The sequence below is a fragment of the Mirounga angustirostris genome, unplaced genomic scaffold (assembly GCF_029215605.1).
Source record: "Mirounga angustirostris isolate CCGP_5_RB_7025 unplaced genomic scaffold, mMirAng1.0.hap1 SCAF_6, whole genome shotgun sequence".
Taxonomy (NCBI): domain Eukaryota; kingdom Metazoa; phylum Chordata; class Mammalia; order Carnivora; family Phocidae; genus Mirounga; species Mirounga angustirostris.
Window position 1 is genome coordinate 82,740,572 of NW_026991714.1, and position 26,495 is coordinate 82,767,066.

The 26,495-nt window shown below is 46.0% G+C and overlaps 1 long non-coding RNA gene and 1 other non-coding gene across 3 annotated transcripts in view; both read left to right on the forward strand.

The window, feature by feature from the left end:
- Nucleotides 1-3,165: 3,165 nt before the first annotated feature.
- The window catches only part of LOC123846409 (uncharacterized), a 29,278-nt gene continuing 5,948 nt past the window's right edge, over nucleotides 3,166-26,495 (forward strand). Inside the window, exons 1-4 of one of the 2 annotated variants that reach the window (XR_006791285.3) lie at nucleotides 3,166-3,480; nucleotides 4,149-4,239; nucleotides 4,993-5,298; nucleotides 15,834-15,948. This is a non-coding gene — a long non-coding RNA (uncharacterized LOC123846409). Of the gene's footprint in view, nucleotides 3,481-4,148; nucleotides 4,240-4,992; nucleotides 5,299-8,275; nucleotides 9,261-15,833; nucleotides 15,949-26,495 lie in introns of those variants that run through there. The other variant, XR_006791284.2, reaches the window with a different exon arrangement.
- TRNAV-UAC (transfer RNA valine (anticodon UAC)) lies at nucleotides 6,876-6,948 on the forward strand. The gene has a single exon. It is a non-coding gene; the product is annotated as a tRNA-Val (tRNA).

Below are 26,495 nucleotides of genomic sequence, written 5' to 3' on the forward strand. Positions count from 1 at the left end.
TTATGCTTGGGTTTGTCACGGGCTCCACAGTGCGGGGCAGGAGGCCACAGGCACCAGGATAAACTGCAGACTTCCTCTCCACAAGGCTGGGAGAAGCTGGGGGTAGGCTGCCTGGCACGCCAGTCCCCATAGGAAGGCCACAAGAAACAAAGAAGTCTGAAAACAGATCCCCGAAGAGGCTTCTTCCTTTGGCACATCTGACAAGAGCCTGGAGGTACCCTTGCTACTCTGTAAGGTGTGGTAAAGGGAGTGTGTAAAACCAAGAGGGTCTTATTTCAATGTGGGCTAATGATTTCATGTGGGATTGCTAATATGGGAGCTGTTTTGTTCTCCCTGAGCCACGATGAATGTATTTCTAGGTCACCATGTAGGTTTGGGAAGACATGGTCACTCTACAGGGAGGGGGGGAGCAAGGGACACTGCACAGAGGAGGAGATACTGAAACTCCTCTGTCCTATGCTCCTATGTCCCACCAGGAAGGCTCATGTCTGCCCCAGTCCCCAGGCCAACGCAGGCATGACGAAGGACTTGTGAGCGCCTCTCTCATCCCAGGATCACCTTGTGCCACTGAGGTCCCATGTGACTCCCTGAGTCTCCTTCCCTGCCCTGTCCTGAAACCACTGCCCCTGGAGAAGGCTTCTAGATGGCTCCACGGCCCCTCAGTCATGGCTTCCAGATATTTCCTCCCTTTCTTGGCCCATGCTGCCCAAGTCCACAGCCTGGGCTCTCCCTTGGTCCTACCCTCACGTGCTACTCAGTTGTCCTGCCCTCCAGCCTAGGCCTCCTCTAGGGCTGGAGATCTACCTTAAGCCCCAGTGCATGGTAAGTTTTCTGCTCCTTACTTTTGGTTTCTTTCCCAACATATCCTAGGGGATGGCTCTCTGCCCCAAGTTCCCTGTCGTCATGCCGTGTTCACCTGCTGAGACTCTGGGCTCCATGGTGATGACCTCTTGCGAGGTGGTGCTTGAGACTTTCAGAGATTAAGGGCTTCCCATCATCATCTCCCAAAGCAGACTTTGCCACCAAATCAGTTGAACTCATGCTTGTCCTATCTTAGTGGACAAGCCTTATGCCATCGTATTGGTCAGGGTTCTTCAGAGAAACAGAATATATACATACACGCACACCTGTACATACATGTGTATGTGTATCTCTCCTGTTAGTTCTATGATATATATTTTATATAGATAGATATAGACCGAGAGTTAGAGAGATTTTAATAAATTGGCTCAAGCAGGTTGTGTGGCAGGGTGGAATTCCCCGGAAGGGCTGATGTTGCAGTCTGGAGTCTGAAATCCATAGGCTGGAAAATCAGGCAGGGTGTCTACATTGCAGTCCTGAGGAGAATTCCCTCTTCTTCAGGAAACCTCAGTAGTGGCTCTTAAGGCCTTCAACTGATTGGACGAGGCCCACCCACATGACAGAGGGCAATCAACTCAAAGTCTACTGGTTTGAATGTTAGTCACATCTAAAACATACCTTTAGGGCAGCATCTAGACCAGTGTTTTTCCAAACAATTGGGTAGGATGGCCTAGCCGACTTCTAAGTATTAGAGTATTAGAGTATAACCTCAGTATTGGCTCTTAAGGCCTGCAACTGATTGGACGAGGCCCACCCACATGACAGAGGGCAATCAACTCAAAGTCTACTGATTTGAATGTTAGTCACATCTAAAACATACCTTTAGGGCAGCATCTAGACCAGTATTTGTCCAAACAACTGGGTAGGATGGCCTAGCCGACTTCTAAGTTCCCTCTCCTTCTCCCCGGGCCTCCCCAGACCATGATGCTTCTATCAGTTATGATGCTTTCAAATGCAAAGTCACAAGGAAGCCTATTCAAATAGGCCCAAACTACAAAGGGAACTCATTGGCTCTTGGAACTGAAAAATCCACAGGCAGGCCAGCTCTGAGTTTGACTCACTTCAGGTTTGAGACCACGTCTCTCTGGGTCTCTTGGCTCTACCTTCCCTGTGTTGATGTAATCTTCAGGCAGGCTTCCCTTGAGATTGTAACATGGTTGACACACTTCTTTATTCACATCCAAGAGGAAAGAGAGCGGGACATTCCTCCCAGAACCGGGGTGGGGGTGGGGTGGAAAGAGCACCAAGCTTCTCTCTGGTTGGCTCAGTCCTGACGTCATCATGGGGCCAAGGGAATATTCTGTTCTGATTGGCTTAGGTCTACCTCGCTCTATCCAATCCCAGGGCCGAGGGAGGGGGTTTGCCCTACCTGCCATCTAGTTAGGGACCTTTCCTGGAGCCTGGGGTAGAATCAATCCCAGCAAAACCAGTGGCTGAGGGGTGGGATGCTGGGAGCACCCTGCAGGGCCACAGGAACCAGCCCTCATCCCAGGAGAGGATAGCTTCTGGGAAGGAGGGGTCTCCCTGCCTTGGCGTCGGGGCAGAGCTGGTCCAGCATGGAGGGGCGCGGTGGAGACTGGCCAATGTGCGTGTCTTCAGACTTCTTTGCTCCGAATAGGTCTGCCTGTCTGCCATTGAGGGAGCGATGACCAGAACTGAACTCATAGCAGTCAGCTATACAACTGTTAGGACATGGGCAGAACTGTGGGATGTCCCTGGGAGCCACCAGCTGCTGAGGAGAGTGACTCACGCCCTGCTGACAGGGATGGCATGGCCCACACAGAGAATGCAGGAAGAAGGTGGCTTGAAGACATGTTGGGACAGCCCAGGTGAGGGGGCTGCCTCTGAGATTTTGATCTGTAATTTTTTTTTTTAAGTAGGCTCCACACCCAGCTTGGAGCCCAACACGGGGCTTGAACTCACGACCCTGAGATCAAGACCTGAGCTGAGATCAAGGGTCAGATGCAACCAACTGAACCACCCAGGTGCCCCTGTAATTTGTTTTTATAAAACGAAACAAAACAAAACCTGAAGTGGCAGGACTTATATCTTCACAAACTATGAAATGCCTCTTTCGTTCCTCCCTCTGTCTGTACCACTTCCCTCTCTACCAAGATGCCACTGTAATTACTCGCACAGGCATGTCACACAGCATGCCAGGGGAGGGATCGGCTGCACCCTTGCCGAGAAGTCCACCCATCCTTCCTGTGCAGTGTTCTCCTCATACGGGTGTACGGGGCGTGCCTGTTGGCCAGCCCAGCTTGGCCATGTGCACTTGGCCCTCCCATCAGCCACTGGGCGACGAGAATCTTCCCCTGCTTGAGCAGCTGAAGGAAGCGGCATACCACCAGTGGGACCTGAGACTTCAGGAGAAAAAAATCAGCAGAGTTGTGCCTGGATATCATCCCGGGCTAGGGAGAGACACCCTGGGGGCAAAACGTCGCTGGAATCAGACGAGGGTGCTGCCTACAGAAACAGGCACAGCTTTCTAAGTTGTGCCACAAAAACAAGCTGCTGAACACTCACGCAGTAATGCTGTGTGATTTACAAGGCCTTTTGCTTCTCTCAGGTCTTTGAAACAAAAGCATCAGAAACCCTTTTGCAGAACAGAAAACTGAGGTAAGGAAAAGTCGCACCTTGCCGAAAGTTACTCGGTGAAGCCCCCATTGAAATCCAGACCCTCTAACCCTAAATCCCATCTTCTTTTACCACTGGTGCTCAGCGTTTCAGGGTAACACTTTTGGGGGCCCTGCCAGTGCAGGGAATATTAGTTAAGATGTGCCATGGAAAGGATTAAACAAATCCCACCAAACCCTTTGCTTACCCACGGGTTCATTCTCATTCTTCATGCTTAGTTTGCTAATGTAGGAGTCACATGTTCCTGTTGTCTTTATTCTCCCGGTTTAATCAGGAAAACGAGCCAGAAGAGCTGAAATGATTAGCTGGGGATCATTAGAAGAGGAAAGAATTTATATTCACAGTGACTGTATTTCTAGTCCATTGATTAGGCAATTTTGCTTTTATGAATCAATTGTGGTGATTGCTATGCTGAATAAAATATGGAATTGCTATCACAAAGAAAACATAAATTATTAGTTTTAAAACACATAGTGTCTCTGCATGGAACTATGTATCCTATGGTCTATTTCTCATTTCCTCTCCCAGAATTCCACCTGGGTTTCTCAGGGGGCTCTCCCATAGGTTCCTTGGCTCTACTGTGGCTTAGAGCAGCACGAGCCAACAAGGTGCAACATTATTATTTAGCTTCCACTGATCATCCCTTGTAGGTGGCCGGTGGTGTTCAAAGGCAATGCAGAGTGCTGTAGGGGGGAGATCAGTACCCACGCACATCTTGACTCTGCAACTTCAATCCAGAAGGTAAGGTGATTTTTAGAAATATATATATGTATATATATAATCACCTTTGGCGATTCTAATAACAAATGCACCAACAATCTCAGCTCCTATTAATATGTTGAATTTTTTTCATAGGCGATAGAGGTCATTTCCTAAATCGCCTATTTCCCACTGATCCATCTCCGTGGATTGCCTCTTGCTAGAGCAAATATGATCATGCCCAATGAATATAATGAATAATTATGGAACTTTATTTCATAAGAGGGTGTTTTAAAAGCCAGATAATCACTTTTAAGAGGACACAAGAAAATGGAATAGGACAGAATAGAGGTGGAAGGAAGAGGAGAAAACAGAGAAGAAATAGCAATAGATCAAGTGCTTTAAGACTAAAACCTTGCAAGGCCATTGTTCAGGCGTGAAGAACAAAGAAGGAGGTCTGTGGCTTCAGTGGCGTGGGATTTTTGTGGATTCTAGGTACCAGAAGCTTCATGAATGAATTCGTTTGACAAACGATACATGAAGGCACTGAGGATTTTAGATTGTTATAATTTTTTTAAGATCTAGCAGTCTCGTAGCCTACCGTAAAAGGACTGGCCCACGAGAGAGAGAGCGGATGACCGTGAAGGAAAAGAGGATGGAGAAGGAGAGAGAACAAGCAGAAATGAAAATATGTAGCAGCAGCTAGTACCAACAAAATCCCCAGGGCAAGCCCTTTCTTCCCCAAAGAAGACACGTCGCCCACTTCTTAATTAACACATTCCTATTTTTTCTCAGCACAGATCAATCCTGAGCACCAGCTTCCGTAAGTTCCTCCCTCCCAAGGTACTGTGAGGAACACAAGATAAATAAGATTCAGACCCTATTCTCAAAGAACTTAGAATCTATTTGGAAATTTCAAGCAATGCACCCTGAATTATGGATCTGCTCTAAGACAGCATTCAAGCAGGTGCAGAGGGGCCTGGTCCACACTCTGGGTGTGCAGTTCCAAGAAGAGAATGGGCCACACAAGGGTGAAGAGGACTAGGAGGGTTTCATGCCGAAGATGGACACCAGCGAGGCCTAAGAGGAGGCACAGCAGAGGTGAGGCAAGAGGACCTCAGGCAGAGCAGAAATTAGCATCAAGTGTTTTGGGATCAAGAAGAAAAATCTGTGACTTCTGTCACTGCAGGTTAATTATTGGGGGGTAATGGGGAATCAAACTTGACTAAATGGGGGAAGGTAGGACTTCCAAGGGCCCAGAGACTCAAGCATAGGGAGGCACCTGGAGTCCAGGGGTGGCCGTAAGGAAGCCAGCCCTGGCCCGGGTACTGATGGAGAACAGAACCAGGGGCCTGGGAGTTAAGGCCATGGACAGGCTGTCACATTACTCCCCTTCTGCGGAACTGGACCAGGATGGCTTCTAGGAAGGAGAAGGAGCTAGGAGAGAATTTCAAAGAGATTTGTTGGTAAGCTTTGGAGACAGATCTGATTTCGGGCAGGGGTAAGAAGAGGGCGTGGAAGATGACTCCACGGCTGCGAATATGTCTCAATTCTGCAAACTGGAGCAGGGTTTGTCTTGGCAGATGACAAATGCCTAGATAAGAGAATAAGAATGACTTGATGTGAGACTGGGACACACCTTGGGGCAAAAATCAGAGCTGTCTCGTCCTCCCCAATCCCCGGGCGTTAGACAGGGATTCGAGGAGATGATGCAAAAGCACCTCTGGCCAGAAGCGGGCCAGGCTGCTGAGGTACCGGGTAGGGCTGAGGATCCATGTTTGCACCTGTGTGGCACAGACCCTGCTGCTTGTCTGGCTCCGCCGCCGTGGCCCCCATTCAAGGAGCGCGACCCGCTCACTCGCTGTGCTGGCTCCGGGCTCTGGGGAGGCTCTCAGTATGGGAAGGCAGAGATGAGCAGACTGGGGCATCTAAAATAGGAGCAATCAATCCAAGGAAAGCATCAGAGATAGCCTCTTTGGGTGTTTACTGGGGGATGCTGTGTTGAATTGGCATCGATGAAGGGGCAGTAAAGATTTCAGGGCACTGATCTGTCTTCAGAAATTCTTGGCAGGAGCAGAAGGTGGAATGATTTAGGGTGAGAAGTTTGTGTCTCAAAGTTCGACATATAAGAGTCTAGGGCTGTGGTCACAGCAGCTTGAGGAAGTTAACCAGGGTAGCCCCTGGGAGGCTAGGCTGCAGAGTGCAGCAGTCCCCCTTATCCAGGGGGATGCTTCCAACACCCGCAGGGGATGCCTGAAACCGGGGATAATACCCAACCCTATGTATGCTATGTTTTTTTCCTATCCATACATACTTATGATAAATACATACTTCATTTATAAATCAGGCACTGTAAGAGATGAACAACAATAATAATAAAATAGGACAACTATAAGCATATACTGTAATAAAAGTTAGGTGAATGTGATCCCTTTCTCGAAACATTTTATTGTACTTCTTGTGATGACGGGAGATGATAAGATGCCTATGAGATGAGATGAAGTGACATGAGTGACGTGGGCTTGTGACCCGGCATCAGGCCACTGACGTTGTGTCAGGAAGATCATTTACTTCCCCACCAACTGGCCGCATGCAGGTAATAAACTAGGGAAAGTGAAACCATGGATAAGGGGGACTGTTTGTTGTACATGCTTTTTAAAGCCAAGGCTGACTGTTCAGGTTCTGTGGTGTAGTGGTTAGCACATCTGCCTTACATGCAGAAGCTCCTGGGTTTGATTCCCAAGGGAACCACAAAGTTGCCTTAGTTCCCATTTAAGTGGGAGGGTGAAATTGAGCAAAAGAAAACAGGCTTATTTTCTATCTTTACCAATCAGGATCCTTTTACTTACTTTTATTTATTTATTTTTAAAGATTTTATTTATTCATTTGAGAGAGAGAGAGAGCACGAGCGGGGAGAGGGGTAGAGGGAGAGGGACAAGCAGCTTCCCCACCAGCAGGGGAGCCCCACTCCGGCCCAAGACCAGGACCCTGAGACCATGACCCGAGCCGAAGTCAGACGCTCAACCGATTGAGCCACCCAGATGCCCCCAGAATCCTTTTAAATACTATTTCCTGGGTGTCTACAAACGTCCTGAAATGCAGGTATTCTTTTTATCAATTTATGGCACAGAGAATAAGCTGAAATCTCACACCGAAGGTCCCCAGGTCCAGGCCCAGATATTCCTGATTTCTGTCCAGCAGGGCTGCAGGGCACTGAGAGCACGGAGCAGAGCAGGAGTCCAGGAGCCCTCTCCTCCAGGGCCAGTCCTGGGGTCTGTACGGTACTGTGACCTTTTTTCTCGGAGGCTCCCCTGACTTCACCCCTAAGATAGCATGAGTCCTGGCTGCATTGTGCTGTGCTTGAGAGGTATGGGAAAGGAAGAAGTTTAGCCAAGTCAGGAATAGCCTAGGTTTTGATATCAAGAAGTCTGGGTTCCAATTCCGCCTCCACAATGTCACTAGCTGTGTGATCTTGGACAGGCTCTCTTCTAAGCTTCTGTTCCCGTGTGTGGACTGGGCATAAGAATAGCACAGTCCCATAGGAAGTCTGTGCACATTGAATGAGATGATCTGTGGAAGGTGCTTGTTGGCACCGTGTCCACTACCTAGTAGGCACTCAACATGTGCTCCTTGGTCCCTGGTATCGGAGTGCAGCTGTATCCAGGTTCTGCGGGAGCGCTAGGACTAAGCAATGCTGCCTGTATCCTTCTCTGCTTCTCTCCCCTGGCCACTGCACTGACTCAAATACCAGCCACGGAAACACTAAACCTCATTAACAGGTGGAGTCACCTCTGAGTTACCTCCACAGTGTAGCGTGAACCCCACTCAGCCCCCCACTGCTTTGTTCTCTGGCTCATTTTCTGGTTAATCCAACAACTTGAACAAAAGTGTTCCCTCCCACCCCGTTCCCCCCCACCTCTCCACCCCACGTACCACCCACCAAAAGATGGGGAGTTGGGATCATGGCAGCCCAGAGGTAAATCCTGTCCAAGGAGCCCTATAGGAGAGCCCACAAAAGAAAGAGTCTCTTTGCCAAAGAAGATTTTTTATTTTTATTTATTTACCTTTTTGCTTACAGGCTCAGAATTCAAACAGAGGATGCTGAATGGCCAGAACCTTGGCCCACCCCCGAGTACCCAGGGCATGTGGCCAGCACCAGGAGTTCAAGTTTCTGCCCAGTAGGCTTGTAATCTGAACTTTCTATTTCTAAAATCCCAGTTCTTAGTAGCCAGCACACATTCTGAGCCACGGAGTTCTGAGAATTATTGCACTTGTCAGCTGCTAGGTCACATGTCCCTCAGCCTGGTCCCTTCTACTGGTATAATAGTACTCATGTTAGAGCCATGAATTTCACTGTCACATGAAAATTGGCATCCCTTATAATACCACCCAAGGCTTGCCATAATCACCCAGAAATACACCGTCAGGCCTGTCATAATTAATCAATTTTCAGGATCCCTCAGGGTCTCCAAATACAATGACTGGTAGCAAATTAATAAATACTTTGGATCATCCCATTTAACTTCATCAAGGCACTGACCCCATGATGAAAATTTAGCTTAATTAGGATAATATCTCATATTTAAAGAGTGCCTCAAAGCAAAGAAGCCCCCAGATTCCATCTCTTAATTTTCAAAGCTACAGCACATATCACTTAGAGCCAACTTTCAGTGAACAGGTATGTTTGTCCCCATTTTACGGATGAGAAGAGCTTCCTGCCCACTGACCTTTACAGAGCTAGGGGCTGGGGAGGTGAGCCCAAAGCTTGGGTTTCCCCCTTCGGGGTTGACTTTGTTTTAATTTATGTTTATGGACGATCAGCAGCACAAAAATACATACAGAATGATTTGTGTGTGTGTGTGTGAGTACCTATTTCGTGAATAGGGTATCCTGTGTATACTGCGAGGCTGTAAATAGATGTCAGTAGTGAAAGGCTGGAGTGGACAAATATAGAATGTAGCTTGTGCTCAGCAATGCCGCACAACCCCACAGAGCCCCATGCTGGTATGTTAACTGGTCTGTTTGGAAGCTTTTTTTCTTTCTTCTTCTTTTTTTTTTTTTTTTTGGTTTAGTTGCATGATAGTACAAAGAGCCTTGTGTTATGGTCTCAACACTACTATTTATACCCTGTGACCCATTAAGCACTGATTCCTTGGTTGGGGTTCTCCCAACATCTCAAGAAAAAAAAAAAAAAAGAAAGAGGGAAAAAATAGCCTGACTGGAAAAAAAAAAAAAAAAAAAGGCAGTTCTCATTTACAATACTTGAGTCAAGAATTTGGAAACATGACCCTAGCCAAAGCCTTCAGAGGTCTCATATCAAATGTTGTTATTTTGGGGTGGCTTGAAAATAAGGCTGGTTGAGGCGTGGGCACCCGAGTGGCTGTCGCAGGAAGCAGGAGCTAGGGTGGGCCCAGGGCTCTGTCCAGAGCTGTCCCCATGTGGGGCGGGGACAGCCAGCTGCCGGGGGGCTGGCCCCAGGCCTCACAAGAGGAATTGGCAACTTGGCCAGAGGAGAACTTCACCTTCCCTGGGTCGACCTCCCTCCCCTGCAGAGCGGAGTCAGACCTCAACCTTCCCCCTAGCTCTCCCAAAGGCAACCAGGCACTCTTTTCCTCCTCAACACGCTAGGAAATGAACCCCAGTTAAGTCTGACGCCCCACCCCTTCTCCAGGGGACTTCGTTTTATTTAAATAGGCAGTATTTCTCCTGAAAGGGAATTTCCTCTCCCCACCAGCCCGTTTGGGAAACGTGCCCGCTGGAGGTATTTTTACGCTCTGTCTGCAGTGGGTGAAAGGGAACCCTGGCTTTAGCCACTCCCCGGGAATGCACCCCACTGTGCTGTGTCAACCTCAGAACTGAGGCACTGCCCATGTTTGGGAACGCAGCTCACTCGGCCTGTACCGCTGCATCTCCCTTCCGACTCAGCATGATCCGCGTGTGCGCGTGCGTGTGCGCGCGCGCGCGCGCGCGCGCACACACACACGCATGCGCATACGCATACGCATGCGCATGCGCACACGCGCGCGCAGCCACGCAAGCACGCACACATCTGGCTCAGAGACCAGATGGTTACCTGCTGTGTCACGGACGTTTTGTACACATTTTGGAAAATTACTCCGGCGGAGCCTGGGGGAGATGTATGGGCTCCTCTTCTGCAAAAACAATGCAGAAAAATATCAAGTAAACTTTCCGGAGCACACACTGGAGGAAGAGACAGGAAGCCTAACCTCTAGGCTTTGCATTAGTCACGTGCCCTCAGAGTTACCTTCGAGGAAAAGGTCTTTAAAATGTTTAGACTCGATTCCTCTTTGTAAGGAAGTCGATGTTTAGCTGCCCAGGAACCCTGTAAAATAGAAGATTGTCCATTCTCGGCCCAAGCGTTAGGTTTTCGCGCCTCCGAGACTGCTCCCGGGCCACACGCGTCCTGTGTGTGTGTGCGCCCACCGGCCCTTCCTATGGAAATTCTACTTGTCCTTTCACCCAACTCAAATCCCGCCTTCTCCGCACAACTTTCCACTTGCCCCATCGTAAAGACAGGTGCCAACACAAGCCAGAGGCAGCGTCCCACATTCCAGAGTGCGTGAGGTTGCGGAGAGAGAAAACAAGAGGGGTGGTGAGAGCTGGGTTGGAAAAGCCACAAACTTGAATTTCAGATGTTCTTGTCAGCCACATGAAGAGGTTTTTCTTGAATGGAGAGACAATGGGAAGCTGTGATTTTATGTATAAGGGTGAGTCGATGTTGCTTGTGTCCAAGTGATGTAACTAACGTCCGGGAAGTGTTTGTGGGTGCCTAAACGAGTATTTATCGAGTAACTGTTGTGCAGGGCTCTGAAAACCTCTGTGGCAGTGTTAATTCATGCCCTGTCTTTAACATCTGGAAGTTGGTGTGGTCTGAATGTGCGTCCCCCCGCCAAATTCATATGTTGATTCCCTAGCCCCCAACGTGATGGTATTTGGAGGTGGGCTCCTTGGAAGGGATTAGGTTCAGATGACATCTTGAGGGTGAGGCCTTGCCAAGGGTGAGGCGGGATTAGTGTCCTCATAAGAAGACTGAGCGAGACCAGAGCTCGCTCGAATTCTCTCGCTCTCGCTCGCTCTCCGTGCCACATGAAGACGCACTACGAGGGCAGCCATCTGCAAGTCAGGAATTAGGCTCTCACCCCGAACCGAATCTGCCGGCACCTTGACTTTTTTTTTTTTAAAGATTTTATTTATTTATTTGACAGAGACACAGCGAGAGAAGGAACACAAGCAGGGGGAGTGGGAGAGGGAGAAGCAGGCTCCCTGCTGAGCAGGGAGCTGGATGCGGGGCTTGATCCCAGGAAACTGGGATCATGACCTGAGCCGAAGGCAGACGCTTAACCGACTGAGCCACCCAGGCGCCCCTCTTTCAGCTGATTCTTGACGCTCTGTGTTTAGTTTGGAGAGTACAGCTCTCATATACAAGAGATTGGCACCTTATAAATTGTTTCTTCAAAGACTATGGGAAGAAGAAACTCACTGTTTTTATTTCCATCTAGAACAAATGTACTTGAATTCTTCCTGCACGTGCCAAAAAAATAGAGTATGTTCTATGAAAGGTTATATGAAATATGTTGTCCGTATATATAATTTCCGACGGAAGGCAGACTTATAAATCTTCATCTGTGCCTCTCTTGCCTAATAACTTACAATGCCAAGCGTTGGTTTCCACCCAAGGTAATAGAAAGTCAGAGGGCCAAAAGGAAGGAAAGATCACAGGCATTCTTTATAACACCTGTGTGATGAGGAATGCCCAGGACAGTGTCTGGGCATTCTGGAGACCCAGGTGAGACTCCCAACTTGGGTACTTCTGCCACTTCTTGTCACCAAAAAGGGCCGGAGGCACGCAAGAGCTGTGTAGGCTTGGTCAAAACTCCGACATCGTTTTTATTCCTTTCTGAAATGTGTGTATTGTCTCAAGTTTAATTATGTAGGTAGAGGGGAGGCTGACCTGAGCACAAAGAAAACTTCCTTCTCTCAAAACAAAACAAAACAAGCAACAACAACAAAACAACCCCACACAAAAAATGCAAGTCTCTGCCGCCCCCAAGGATCCTTCTCTCAGCAGGACTAGAGGGGACTGGATTTCCTGCCCCTCGTGCCCCTGGCAGAGTCCAGGGCCCTTGAAGGCCTTCCTCTGTTGAGAGGCCATCTGCAGGCTCAGGAGGCAAAGGACGGGAAGCGATTTGGTTTTCTCAGCCCGAAAGCGAAGGTACATCCTGCTCAGATGAGGCTACCAGGAAGGCATCCCTTCAAACTTGTTTGCTCAGGCCCAGGACCTCCATGGTTGTGTGCACGTGCTCGGCCACCACTCCCGGTCCCCTGGCCGCTCCTCCACAGAAGCCCATGCCTACCTACTCCTCTCTCCTCCGCCTCCCTGTCTGCCTGTCCCCTCCACAAAGCCTCCCACCGGGACTCTCCGCTCCCACAGATGATCACTGTCCTCGTGACTGAGGACAGCGATGCACCTGCAACACTCACATGTAATTCTGGATGATGTGTGCAAAACCAGCTAAGTAACACGGTCCACTCTTAACCTTACTCAGAAAAACACTGGGCTTGCCTTCCCAGAGCTCTGTTGGCCAGAGCTTTTCAACCTTCTGTGTGCCTGTCTGTCACCTGGGGAACCTGTTAAAAATCCAGATTCTGAGTCAGCAGGTCTGTGGTGGGGCAAGGGTGGGGGGAATCTGCATTTCCCACAAGCTTCCGGGCGATCCCAGGACCACGCTCTCAGTGGGAAGGGGTGGACCTCAAGCTCCTCCAGGCCACCGCCATGTCTAATGTGACTCTGGGTCCTCGGTGTTGGGGACAGTAGCTGGCACACAGTGGGTTTTTGGATGGAAGGAAGGAAAGGGGGAAGAATGGGAAGAGACAGCAGAGATTTTGATTTTTCCATTGACTAAGTCTTTCCTGTTCTTGACACCACTGGGTGGGGGCTCTTGATCTTAAAACCCAAGACAGCTCAGGTGAAGCAGATGTGTAACGCAGGCTTGCGGCGGAGCTTTTCTTTGTTTTTTGTTTTTTTTTTTTAAGATTTTATTTATTTGACAGAGAGAGACACAGCGAGAGAGGGAATACAAGCAGGGGGAGTGGGAGAGGGAGAAGCAGGCTTCCCGCCGAGCAGGGAACCTGATGCAGGGCTCGATCCCAGGACCCTGGGACCATGACCCGAGCCAAAGGCAGACGCTTAATGACTGAGCCACCCAGGTGCCCCTCACGGCGGGGCTTTTTAAAGAGAGCTTCATCCCAGCTTCTGAGGGGTTCTTCCTAGCTACTCACAGATGTTTTTATGGCCCTCAAGGCTCGCTCCCAATCTGGCACATCCCTATGAGGATGCCAGAATTCCCTCAAAGGCCTGGGAGCTATGACGTGCCCAGAGGCACTGGTCACTAGAGAGAGGAGGCGTTCTGATCACAAGCTGCTTTTATCTGGAGCTCGCTGACCAAGTGGTGCGGTTCCATGTCCCTGGGGAGCATTTGATGGACAGCATTGCCTTTAGAAAGTGATAGAACTTTTCTGTTGGCAGAGTTTGTATTAAAACCTCAAGACCCTCGGTCCTTTTCATCTCTGCTCCTCCTAATTTATAAGACAAAGCCTAAAGTACTTGATCTGTAAAATGCATCTTGCCAACAGCAGGCAGACTTACGGAGAGCCTCCTCCGCCAGGGTAGCTTTCATCTTGAAGAATGCACAGAGCCAGGGAGATAGGCATGTCATGCAAATGATTAGGTGGTAGCACAGATCATACGAAATTGGGCCAAAATCCCTCGTCATTATTTGCAGGAAAAAAAAAATGCATTCTAAACAAATAATACGTTTTCAGTATGAAACTAACCTAATCCCAAACCATTTTAAAAATAGGATAAAAGAAAATAAAAGAAAAAAACACTCTAGTACATTAATAACCACCATTAAATACAACCACCATTAGCATTTAGTGGTAAGTTTCTGTCTTTTTCTTTTCCTGTGTGTCTGTTTTCATGCGTATACTAATTTTTACCTAATTCTGACATATGGTATGTGTAATTTTATATGCGTCTTATTTTTTTCACTTACCTTTGTATCTGTTTTAAGTGTTTTCCATGTTTTGGTAACCTTCATTACCAATATTCTCACTTCCTGTATGATAGTCCATCGAATGCTTATAGCAGTGTTTATTAATTCAGTTCTTAATGCAGCGAAATGTATTAAGCATTTCAGCTGTTTCAAAAGTTTTACAAATACAGTGGTGGCAAAAATGTAATTTATCAAGTGTCTGCACATGGCATACGGCGTGTTTAGATTATTTAATGAGCTTGAAATCCATAACAGATGTATTGATGCACAGGTAGTTTTAAAGAGGTATGTAACAGGTGACACAATTAAAGCATTTATCAGAGGATCTCTAGGAAGTAAACAAGGAACAGACGTGGCCTGTGAGCCTTTGCCATGGAGAGGGGGAGGGAAGGCGGGGAAGCGGGAAGTGGCAGGGATGGTTGCAGAGAGATTTGGAGTCCCAGAGGCCAGGGTGAGGGACCGCTCATCTGGTCATCACTGTGGCCATGAGCCAGTAACTTCCCTCCCTGCATCCCAGCCTCCCCATCTAAATCAGAACGGTGCCTACCTCCAAAGGCCTGTGGTGAGGATGAAGGACATACATGAAGGCACTTAGTAGGGTGCCCGTCCAGGTGTAGCTACTCAATAAAGTTAGAAAACACTGTTGAGTCAGCAGCCATAGAAGTCGGAGAGCTGCCTACTCCCATCCTTCCCAGGCCTGGTGCTCTTGTACCGTATGTCTAGTTATTTTAAAGTTATAAGTCAAGCCAATAAACCATTTAAAAATTGTTCTGTCCTCCTCCTTGATATGCCTTCACAACACAAAATAGAAAAGTATTTGTAGAGCTATATTTTTTCTATGACTAAATATTAGCAAAATATCAAAGGGGGAGGAATCTGATCCTTTGCAAGTCTGTCTGGGATGTTGTTTGGCAAGCAATGTTTGGATGAGTAATAAGAATAAAGACATGAATTTACAAATGATTATATATTTATTTTTAAAGATTCATTTTCTTGCCTTCGTTTCGGCAAAATCATTAATTATATTCTTATAATCAAGATTGTCACAATCTGTGTTCCTTTGATAGCAATAATCTAACAGATTAAAAATAAATGTAATTATATTAAAATGTACAAAATTTGAATATATTTTAATCAATATGTAGATTAACGTTAATGTGAGAAGCTAGAAATTTAATTATTTTAGCTATGTTTTCAAAAAACTTATTTTTTCCAAAATAGTCAAAATTATCCATTGCGACCGAAATGCAAAATATAAATTACTTAGTGAATATCAAAAGTTAAAATTATTTAAATAGATCTGAACATTTTTAAAAGATATTTATTAAAGATTTAATTTCACCTCCATGTGTATTTTTATAAAAATAAAACTATGCAATTCTAGCAAGTTCATTTAGCTGCTAATGTCAAGAACTGCTTTTGCACAGCAGATATATTCTGTCTAGAACTGTATTTGTGTACAAAATTAAAGAAATAGAAGTTATGTGATATTGCAAAATGTTAGCCAAAATGCATGTGCAACTGTTAGGCGTACTGTGTAATTTTTTCGTGTACCCCCAGAACCCTGAATTGGAATGTGAAGAGAAAAGAGTGGACTTTTGTCACTATTGGGAAGTAATTCTTCATTATGCAAGAATTTATTACATCCTTGCTATGGGAGGGAAGAATTAACAAGGTAAAGAATTTGTCTTTTTTCTTTTCTCAGCATTTCTGCTGCCCTAGTCCTCTGTACACTCCACAGTCATGGTCATCTCCAAAGTCAGCAGTGGTGCAAACACACCTTCTCAGTACTCGGTACTCAGATGCAGTGCCTTTTCCTTCAAGGACAGAGATGAAGGAGGTGGCCCTGGGGCCTGAGCAGTGTTGGGCACAAGAGTGGATGTTTGGGATTGCAGGTTGTTGTGCCTACAGTGACCACTGGGTCTCCACTGATACGTGTCTGAGTCTGGCATCAGAGACTCTCTTGTAAAGGCAACTGCAATAAAGAAACAAGGGATGTTATAGACAGATATGTACTGGGATAAATTTTCTGCAATGCGCAAATCCTTCTTGCAACTCCCATTATCCACATTTGTCCCCTCATTGACTTTGAATCTATTCTAGAGCATTTCTCAATACCTTACCCACCCTAGATGGCTTGAGGTTTAAACACCAGGTCTCTGTCCGTTTTGACAATTTGTTAGAAAAGTAGGGGAGAGAAGCTCCCTCCTTTCTCACCACCCGGGCCAATTCCAGAATTTGGCAGCCAGCAGGAACAGAGCTGCCCTTGGAGGGAAATACCCATGACCTAGAGCAGAGGGCCAAAGCTCGGAGGAGGAAGAATAGGTCAGCAGGTCCAAATGCAACTCAGAGTCACCACTGTGTTCATTAAGAAACTCTTTGTGTCTCACCCTTTTTTCATTATCTCTGAAGGTCAGTTGAGCTTGACTTCCCACCAGAAGCTTCCAGACATTTGTCAAGGGAACAAGACTCCATGGAAAAAGGGGATGTGTTTGAATGGGAGGCAGGGATGTTTGTAGGCTGTGCTGTGATAGAATGATGTCACTGTCCACGGAGCTGGGACTCAGGAGCCTGGGGCAGGATAGAATAGCAACCTGAACTGGCCAGGAGAGATGGTCAGGGCCCCCAGAGCCAGAGGAGTGGCCCAGTGTCCAATTGTCTAGGAAAGGACAAAAGGCAGTGCACTAGGCTTTGAATTCCTTTAGAAAAATAGTCACCTTTTTTTTTTTTGAAATTAATACATTTAGCACCTGTATCTTTGATTTCTAGCCTACTTTATAGGACTCCTCCCAACCCTCGGCTTAATCCACTGTTTGAATATCTTTGTTTCGAAATTATAAATTCTCTCGCTTTAGGTTAAAGCAGTGACCTCCTTTCCCTCCGCTCTTCCTTAGCGTTCAAATCATCCTTCTCCCAAGGCGTGTTTCAGGGCAGCGTCTCAATATGCCATGTGTTGTTTTCTGTTTAATATGACTAAATCATTATATCCTATAACGTCGATATAGATGGGCTTCAGGAATATAAAGACTGGCAGAAAGGCAGGGAGAAAGGGAAGAGAATAAATCTGTTTCCCCTGGGAGATGATAAGTCACTTCAGTGAATCTCTCTTGAGAGCCCACTATGTGTCTGATACTGTCCTAGCACTAAGATTGGTAGTATATCTTCTCCCGAGCTGCTCATAATCTTGAAGGGAAGAGAAGCCAAGTATACAAATGACCATAAATTAAGGGAGACTGAGCCGAAGTTATTAGAGAAGTATAGTCCAAACTGTTGGCAGCTCTTTGTATGGATCCTGAGGTTTCCTGATGAGCGTTTGAACAAAAGAGAATGAGCAACATCACAAAGCGAAATGCTGGCTGCCTCGGGATCTCAGCTGTGTCGGATAGGGTTTGGGATGCTAGGATGACATGCGTGGCTTCCTTAGGTAGGGAGTGGGCAGCACAAAGGTGGTTAAGCAGGGAGGAGTATGGTGAGAGCATCCTTTAGGAACATAGATCTGGCAGTGGAGTGCACAACAGATTCAAGTGAAAGGAGTAGGAGACAAAGAGGCTTCTCAGAATGTACGATGGCATCTTGATATGGAAGAAACGAGGGTCCAAGCTAAGAGAGAAGATGGGACACTAGCCAAAGAGTTCTGGGTTTACCTGTAGGGATACACTCCATCTTCAAGACCCAGCGATCCTCCTACACCTGTCCATGTCTGTTTATGTTTTATGCATGTAAATTGCAAGCATGTCCATTGCCCACAGGTGCGGGCTCTGTTGAGAGCATGATCATCGTGACTTGGGTCCCAGGTTGGGACACTCCAGGCATTGTCAGGGATAGGGGAAATGTAGGAAGAGCACAGCCCTGTTGTTGGCTGTAGGTGTAGGTGAATCCCATAGACACAGTAATAAACACCAGAAAATTCTAGTGAACTGAAAGAATAAAAGAGCCAGTATGCACACAGCACTGCCCAAGACCAGGTGGGCGGGAAAACTGGAACACTGGGAGAGGTTTGAGACCACAGCCTGCATGAGGCCTCCCTCTGCCATCAGGAGATAAAGCATTGCTCAGAGATGTTTGATTAACTTCTGTGTTTGGAGGGATTCCTGGGAATCTGGGTCTGAGGCTGCAAGGAGCATGCAGGACATTTATTGGAGAGTGTTCTTGGGACTAAGGCCTGCTGAGGAGTGGAGGAAGCTGACCTAGGGACAGGGAGGACTGAAACTCTAAAGTAGTTGCAATCGTTCTGGAGTCAGGATGGCCCTTTGAAGTTGGCCCCAGCTGAGGCTAGAAGGCTGGGCTTGCATGCTGTATCCACCAATCACTGGCTGCCTGCTTCTGGAAAGGGGGGTGCGTGGGGCGGGTGCGTGGGGTGGGGGATCTTAGTGACTCCCATCAGGCAGGAGCAGTTCCTGGAAAGAGTCTCAGTTGTGAGCCGTCAGCAGCCAACTCTTCCAGCACCTGGGGGGAATGAGAGCCTCTGTCCTGAAGGAGAGATCTCAGAGGCACGCCCCAGCATCATCTGCTTTCTGAGGATTCGTCTTGTCTGTTTTGAGACTTTTGGGGTGCAGGCTGGTAGAGGGAACGCTATCACCTAGAGCTCTGGGCTCATCAAAGCTAAGAGGGGATGAAAGCCTGCGGGTGAGGGACATAGAGCATCCAAGAGGCACAAGCAAAGGGGCACAGCCTAAAGAGAGGTAGTTGAGGGTAGTGGTAAGCGCCTGACTCTGGAGTCAGACAACTTGGTCTTCAGCAGTGTGACCTTGGGCACATGACTTCACCTCTTTGTCCCTCAGTTTCTTCAGTTGTCAAATAGGGACAAAAATAGTGCTTACCTCATCAGTTGCTGAGACTAAATGAGACAATGCCTGTGAAGTGTGTCGTGCTGGCCCATCATAAGCAGGGCTCTGTGGACGGTGGCGGGTGGAGGCCTCATGGCTGCGAATCATTTCTCGAACTTGGAGAGAGGACTGAGACAAATATTGGGAGCCAGAGTCCTCATCCACGAGGTCTAAGCGTTAGGGAGGTCAGACCAAAAACAGAAGCGAGAGGTATGTTCCTGTAAGGTTGGAAATAATTTGCAAACTGTAAGACACACTGTAGATGTCACTGTGGTTGGGGTGTTCTGCTGATTGCTTTTTTGGGGGAGGGAGGATATAATGTTCATAACCAATAGAGCCTGGAGAAGACAGCCACAGGGTAATGAACATGAAAGTGTAAGAAATCCCTGGTGAAATTGAGCTAAGCAATAGCTCTCTTCTCTGAGTGAGGACAATGTTATCCTTTGTCCCTTCACATATGAAGGGCCTTTTTTGTGTCAGATCCTGTCCAAGGCTCTTAAGATCTAGAAAGAAAGAAGAGGAACTCCATTCCCTCAAGGTGTTCATGACACCTGTTTGGTCATGTGTATTAAATTCTTTTTCCATTGGTAGCAAAGGATTTGCACACATTCCCCCAAACTCCATCTCCCAGTCCCTAAATCATCTAGCTAAAGCCCTGATGGGAACAGTAAGATCCTTCCAGGGCGATGACATCCTAAATTATTGCAGTCCTGAGTGTGGTGACAACCTCTGGCTGAGCACCTCACATCAGGGTGGTGATGCCCAAATGGGACGCACACCAACACATGTTTAACTTAATTAAATTGGAGTTGGAGAGTGGGACCTTCTGATGAACAGACATTTCAAAGCTTAATGAATTTTAATTTATCAATCGTTCTTTTATGAGTCATGCACTTTTTTTCTGGTTGGTCTAGTTTTAAAAAATCTCTCCCTGCTCCATGGTCAGAAAGTTTGAAAGGTTTTTATTTTTTGGTTTTTTATTTTTTATTTATTTTTTGACATTTGGATCTGAAATATAACTTGAATCAACTTCTTTGATTGTGTGAAGTAGGGATCTAATGTCTTTCTTCTTTGTAAGCGTGTTTTTTTTTTTTTTTAAAGTAGAGGACACTTCCAAGATGGCAGGAAACGTGAATGTGTTACAAGAAAGAAAAACACCAAGCAGAACTGGGTTAGAGGCACTAGGCATCCAGCTCTTGGCTTTGGCTCAGGTCATGATCTCAAGGTCATGATATTGAGCCCCGCACTGGGCTCCTCGCTCAGCAGGGAGTCTGCTTGAGATTCTCTCTCTTCCTTTCCCTCTCCTCCTCCCCCTGCTCACGTGCTCTCTCTCTTTCTCTCTAAAATAAATAAATCCTAAAAAAAATTCACAGTTAGCAAAGGATTCACATGTGTGCTTTTTCACAATGTATTTATGACCACCTTATGCATGTAACTGAGATTCACAGAAGCTCAAGGACTTGTCCAAGTTAACACAGCTAGTGAGCACAGGACCATATGTAAAATCTGGAATGTTTTCTTAGTGTGGTGTTTTTTCGACTACGCCATCTCTTAGCTTAATCTCAATTTTCCAATGGCTTTTATTATATAATTAAATCTGCTAAATCTGTTTCTATCTCTCCATCTATTAGCCTCTATTTGTCCATCTACCAATTTATCTGTCCATTCATCTACCCATTGTTTATACATTCATCTGCAATGCACTCATCTCCTATCCACCTACCTAAATGGGAAGGTAGGGCAGGTGCCAGGAAGAGTCCAGGGAAAGTGGGAGGCCACTTGAATTCAGCCAAGTCCCGAGCTCACCCCCAGCCAGTTGCCCTAACACCATGCAGTTTACCTTGTCCATTTGCAAGTCAGTTTCCACATCTGTAAAATGAGGAGTTCGCACGAAATGCTTTTTCAAGTGTGCTCTGGTTCTAACATGATTTCCTTCTAACTTGACTTTTCAAAATTTTGTCTCTAATGCTATTTTATTCACTAAAAGTAATTTACTTCACCTCTGTGCACCTTTTGTCTACAGCTCCCCCTCATGCCCCTTACCTGCTTCCTTGATTGCAAGCAAAAAATGCAGAGCTCGCAGTCACACAAACATGAGGCTATTGGTTTATACAGTTGAAGTACCGGGTTGATCATGGAGTTGAAGCAGTAACGAAGAGACCCAGGGTCACTGAGCTAGGAATTCTAAGTAGCCATCCGTATTTTATTTCTGATTATCCCTAGATCTTTTTCTTTTCCAGCAAAGGAAGGCCCTGTCCACACCATGGGAAATATGGCCCCTGGCCATCCCAGATAAGCAACTTCAGTAGAAAAATTCTTTCTCATGTTGTATATACAATAATTGAAGGGGAAGAGTCTGACTGTCCTCCCTCAGGCTCTGTGGTTGGGGTACAGGATGATTGTAGCCAAAGACCCTTTGATCTATAGCTCTAATGGAACCTTGTGGAATAGAAGAGCAGCTCTTCCTCCCCAAAAGATGCTGAACAGGCCTCCAAAATATTCTTTACACCCACTGATCAAATAATAAGGTCCTGGTGGGCAAAAAAACAACTTGGGAAAGTTAAGGTAGAATAATGGTTAGGATCACGGGCTCTGGAAACAGTTTTCCTGGATGAATTCCAGGAAATTCACATTTACAAGCTGTGGGACCTTGACCAAATTATATATTCTCTTTAAGCTTCACTGTAAAATTAGGAGAATAATATTACCTCTGTCAACAAGTTATTGTGAGGATTAAGTTGGTATAAAATGCCAAGCACAACGTCAGGTTGTCTATTACTACCACTGCTACGACTACTAGTATTAAGAGCCTACAACAGATACGTGATAAATAACGGATTCTGAGCTAAAGTGATGCCTTCTAATGCCTGACCTAGAGCTCTTCCCAGCATCCCATGGATGAAGGGCAACTAAACATTGGGAACATTGGGAGGTGGGAGATGAAGCAGCTGGGGTTGAGTGAGCAGCATTACAACACTGGCATTTCTGAATCCTTGTCACACGCCAGTGGCCAATGTCCCCTCCTTTTTTAACCTGTTCTTTAAAAAAAAATTATTTATTTGAGAGCGAGAGAGGCAGGGGGAAATGGACAGAGAGAGAATCCTAAGCAGACTCCACGCCCAGCGCGGAGCCCGACATGGGGCTCGATCTCACGGCACTGAGACGACCAAGAGTTGGATGCTTAACTGACTGTGCCATCCAGGAGCCCCCCCCCCCTTTTTTTTTTTACCTATTCTTGCCCCTATTTTATAGAAGAGGAAACTGAGGCATAGAATGATGACCTTCCAGCTGGGTGGTAGAGGCTCCTTTAGGGGCATTGCTGGTGTACTGACAGAATCACAAGCAGGTTTTCTTAGGTCTCTGGCTAGACAGGACGGGCTCTGATGTCTTCTCTCTTCATGGCGCTTGCCTAGTGTGTGTTATGGGGCTCGCGGCTCGCCCTCCGTCTTTTCAGAAAACACACGGGTGCATGTCAACAACGACAGTTGATGGAGAAGAAAGCAGAAAAAAAGTAGAAAGAACTCAGGCGCCAGCACGTGTGGGGGAATTTGCAGATATATGGATACACTTCCCCAGATAAATCACCTGAATGGCTGCCACTATTGTTCATGAAATGTCCGACTTTTATGCAACCGTGAGATTGATTTCTGTTGCAAAGGAAGAGTGAATGTAGATCTACTTGAAACTTTGTCATTCTCCATTTTTACAACTCAGGAATTTCAAAATAACCAGGGTGTGTTAGGTCATCCATAGACCTGTCTCTCTTTGTTACTCAAGCCGCAGTCTGGCAACCGGCTCAGCATTTCTGTAGGGTGCCTCATTCCGTACCTGCAGCAGAGCAGTGACTCAGCCTCTGGAATCACTCCCTTTTCCCCAGGATGACATGTCAACTTTACTTCATGGCTGTGTCATGTTTCTTGCCCTGTGGCTGATAAACAAGGCAACCCAGTCAGGAAACCAAAGCAAATTCCCTACTTCTGATTCAAAACAGGAGGTCTGCCAATGCAGACCTGGAAGACAGGCTCCTTCACCTTGCTTGGTCCTCTCAGTGGCCTCCCTCCCTTCCCTCATTCCTAGCCCCCAGGAGAGGAGGACAAAACCTTGAAGCTCTTTTTACCTGAAAAAAAAAAAAAATCTAGGAGCATTGATGTTACGTGTATCAAAAAGGAGAATGCTTATCTCGTTGACTTATTTAAAGTGAAGCATGTGTTTCTGTGAGGTTTGAGGTGCCTGGTGTTTGTAGAACTGGGGTTCCGGGCTAGGATTCTCTGACTCCATCATCATGCGGAAGTCTGTGGTCATGGAGACAGCATGGTGTCATGGATACAAAATGCAAGGATTTAAGGTTTCTGAGCCTTGCTTTCCATATCTAAAAGTGGGGATTAAAAAATAATTCTTGGGGGTGTTGTTGTAAGAATTAAATGACAGTCCACACCATTCACACACTAAGCACACGTGAAACTATATCCCGGATTGACGTGATGGTGACTCTTCTCAAGGACTCGCTGGGTCACGCTCACCATGATACTGGTTTTGGCCTTAATTGTTTCAACTGGCAAAACAGAGATAATTACATTGCCACTAAGTCATGTTTTCAGAAGCTTGGACTAGTGAAGTATAAATTAGTAGAACCTTTCTGGAAGCAATTTAGAATTATCTATCGAATAAATATATATATCCTTTAATACAATTTTACTCTCTAAGAATTTATTATGAGAAAGTAGTCAGATGTTATTCATAAGTACGTTAACAATGACATTGTTTATAATATGAAAATTTACAGGCAACCTATAAATTCCACATAGGAGATTGGTTAGGTAAATTATTGTACACCTATGTCGAGGAATAGGGTCTAGATAGCCATTAAAAATCAGGTAGAAGAACATTTATTCTTAAGGGAAATATTCATTTCTGTATCACTAAATGAAAAATGCAAACAGTAAACTGGGGTACACTGTTTGCTATTTTTAATAAATAAGAAAGGCACATATACACAAGGAAAAAATACTGAAAGGTACATATCAAAACATTAATCATAGTTTTCTTTGGTTGGAATTCAAGTGATTTTTGTTGTCTTCCTTTGTGCTTTTCTGTATTTGACACATTTCTTTTACTGGGTATACTTTATTTCTTTAATTAGGAAAAAAATGATTTTAAAATATGGCCACTTAACTCATCTGGTTTTCAAATGAGTTAGTTATAGTTTAATCCACGATCTCTACCTTTAAAATGCTTCAGAGCGGGGGTGCCTGGGTGGCTCAGTCAGTTAAACGTCCAACTCTTGATTTCAGCTCAGGTCATATCTCAGCGTTGTGAGATCAAGCCCCACGTCAGGCTCTGTGTTGGGCGTGGAGCCTGCTTAAGATTCTCTCTCTCACTCTGTTCCTCCCAACCTCCCCACTCTCTCTCTCTCTCTCTAAAAAAAAAAAAAAAAAAGCTTCAGAGTGACTTTGAAAGAATTTATAAATATGTGCATAGAAACAAGGCTGAGAGGAGACACCTCAAAATGTGTCCAATATTATCTCTGTGTAGTGGTTTATGGGTAGTTTTATTATTTATATTTTCAAAATTTCTATAGTATACATGTACACTTTTATGAACAGGAAAAATGCTATTAGAATATCTGAAAAACTGAATAATTATTATTTACTAAGAGTAATATTTTCTCAACGCCTTCTGTGATTTCTGCTTGATTTGGGCTTTTTTTCTTCGCTGAATTTAGTTTATCTTGCAAGTAAATAAGCCAGCTCAGAGACAGCCCCTGTTTGTCAGTTTCAAGAGGTCTAATTGGAACAAAATCTAATTTCTTTTCTTTTTAAAACCTTTCATTCATATTTCAGGGTGATTTTAATTTATAATATCAAGTTATTCAAAGCCCAAGGCCTAAGATGCCAGAGGGTAGACCGTTCTCAAGCACAGCCGGCTGAATCCGAGGAAAAGCCTGAAAATCTCCAGGCGAGTCTAGCCTCCCAGGATTGTCAGCCTGATTCTAGATCAAAGGGGCTCAAATAAATGCATTACCTTTAGACTACTTCTCTCCAAGCCTCAGATCCACTGGACGCTTGCCCATCTGGGCTGAGACCTATAGGCAGCTGTTTTTGGAGCAAGGGTGTCTTGAGGTCACAGCTAAAGCACAGATTTCCATGTCTGGTAAAACAATCAGCATGTGTTTACCAACACGAATGATATTTTCAAGGTCAATGCTGGGTTTCTAGCAAAAGAAAAAAAATAATTGGTATTCAGGGTAAAAAAAAGCAAATACAGTTGCAGGCCTATTGTAAAAGCCTCTCTTCAGCACGCGATTTTAGGGACGACTGTCATGGGCCACTCCGCAAGGCCCACCCACAAACTGGATCTCACCCTGGGCATAGGTGGATGCATTTGGGACCAGAGTACATTTTTTCCCCCATCTTTTTTCCTCTGCTTAAAGGGTAAAAGTTATTTTTATATTGCAACACAACTCTTATTGACAAATATGAACAATGCTGACATGTGCTTAGGGTAAATACCGTCCCAGATAAGGAAATGAAAAACGAAAAAACTTGCAACGTGTTTCCTTCAATGTGGCACCACACGCAACTCGGTGGCTCAGGCCAGAGATCTGGAAGTCCTCCTTGACTTCTGTGCCTGCCTCACCCCACCTCCACTTCCAAACTCTCACCGTGGGTTTCTCTCCACCATCTCTGCTCCTGGCCACTGCCCCTCCCCCCCAACCGTGTCCATGTGCAGACCCACCTCACCCAGCTTCCAGAGTGTCCTTGTGGAATGCAAACCTAACCACCATTCCCTCTTAAAACCCGCTCCTCTCTGGGACAAAGCCTGAGCTCCTCAATGTGGCCTTTGGGCATTAACTACTGCTTATTTCTTTAGCCACCTCTACTACTCCCGCTTCAAACTCAAACTTTCTGTCTTGCCCTAGACCCCAGCAGGGCTGGGCCCATGAATAGCAGGACCCAGAGTGCAGTGAAATATCAGGCCCCTCGTTCAAAACAAAAATTCAAGGATAAAATGAAGAATTTCAATATGGCGACCACAGCGCATGAAGCTCCAAGCCTGGGGCCTGTGTGATAGTTTGGGTCACATGCCCATAGGAAGCTACCCTGACCTGCAACATGTTTTCACCTCAATTTCCTTGCTCCGATGGTACTTGGTCTGGAATGTCCTATTTTCTGCTTCTATCATTCTCTCTCTTCCTTGTTCTTTAAGATTCACTTAGCTTGGGTGTCTTTGCCAAGAAGTCTCCCCAAACATCCCTCCTACAACCCCGTTACCAACTGGGGTGGGTATTCCTCCTCTGAGTGCCTTTTAGACCAGTGAGTCCCAAAGGCTGAGCCGCCAACTCCCTACTGTATAAACACCTGGAGTGGTTTGTGAAAATGAATCTGAGTCTCAGGGC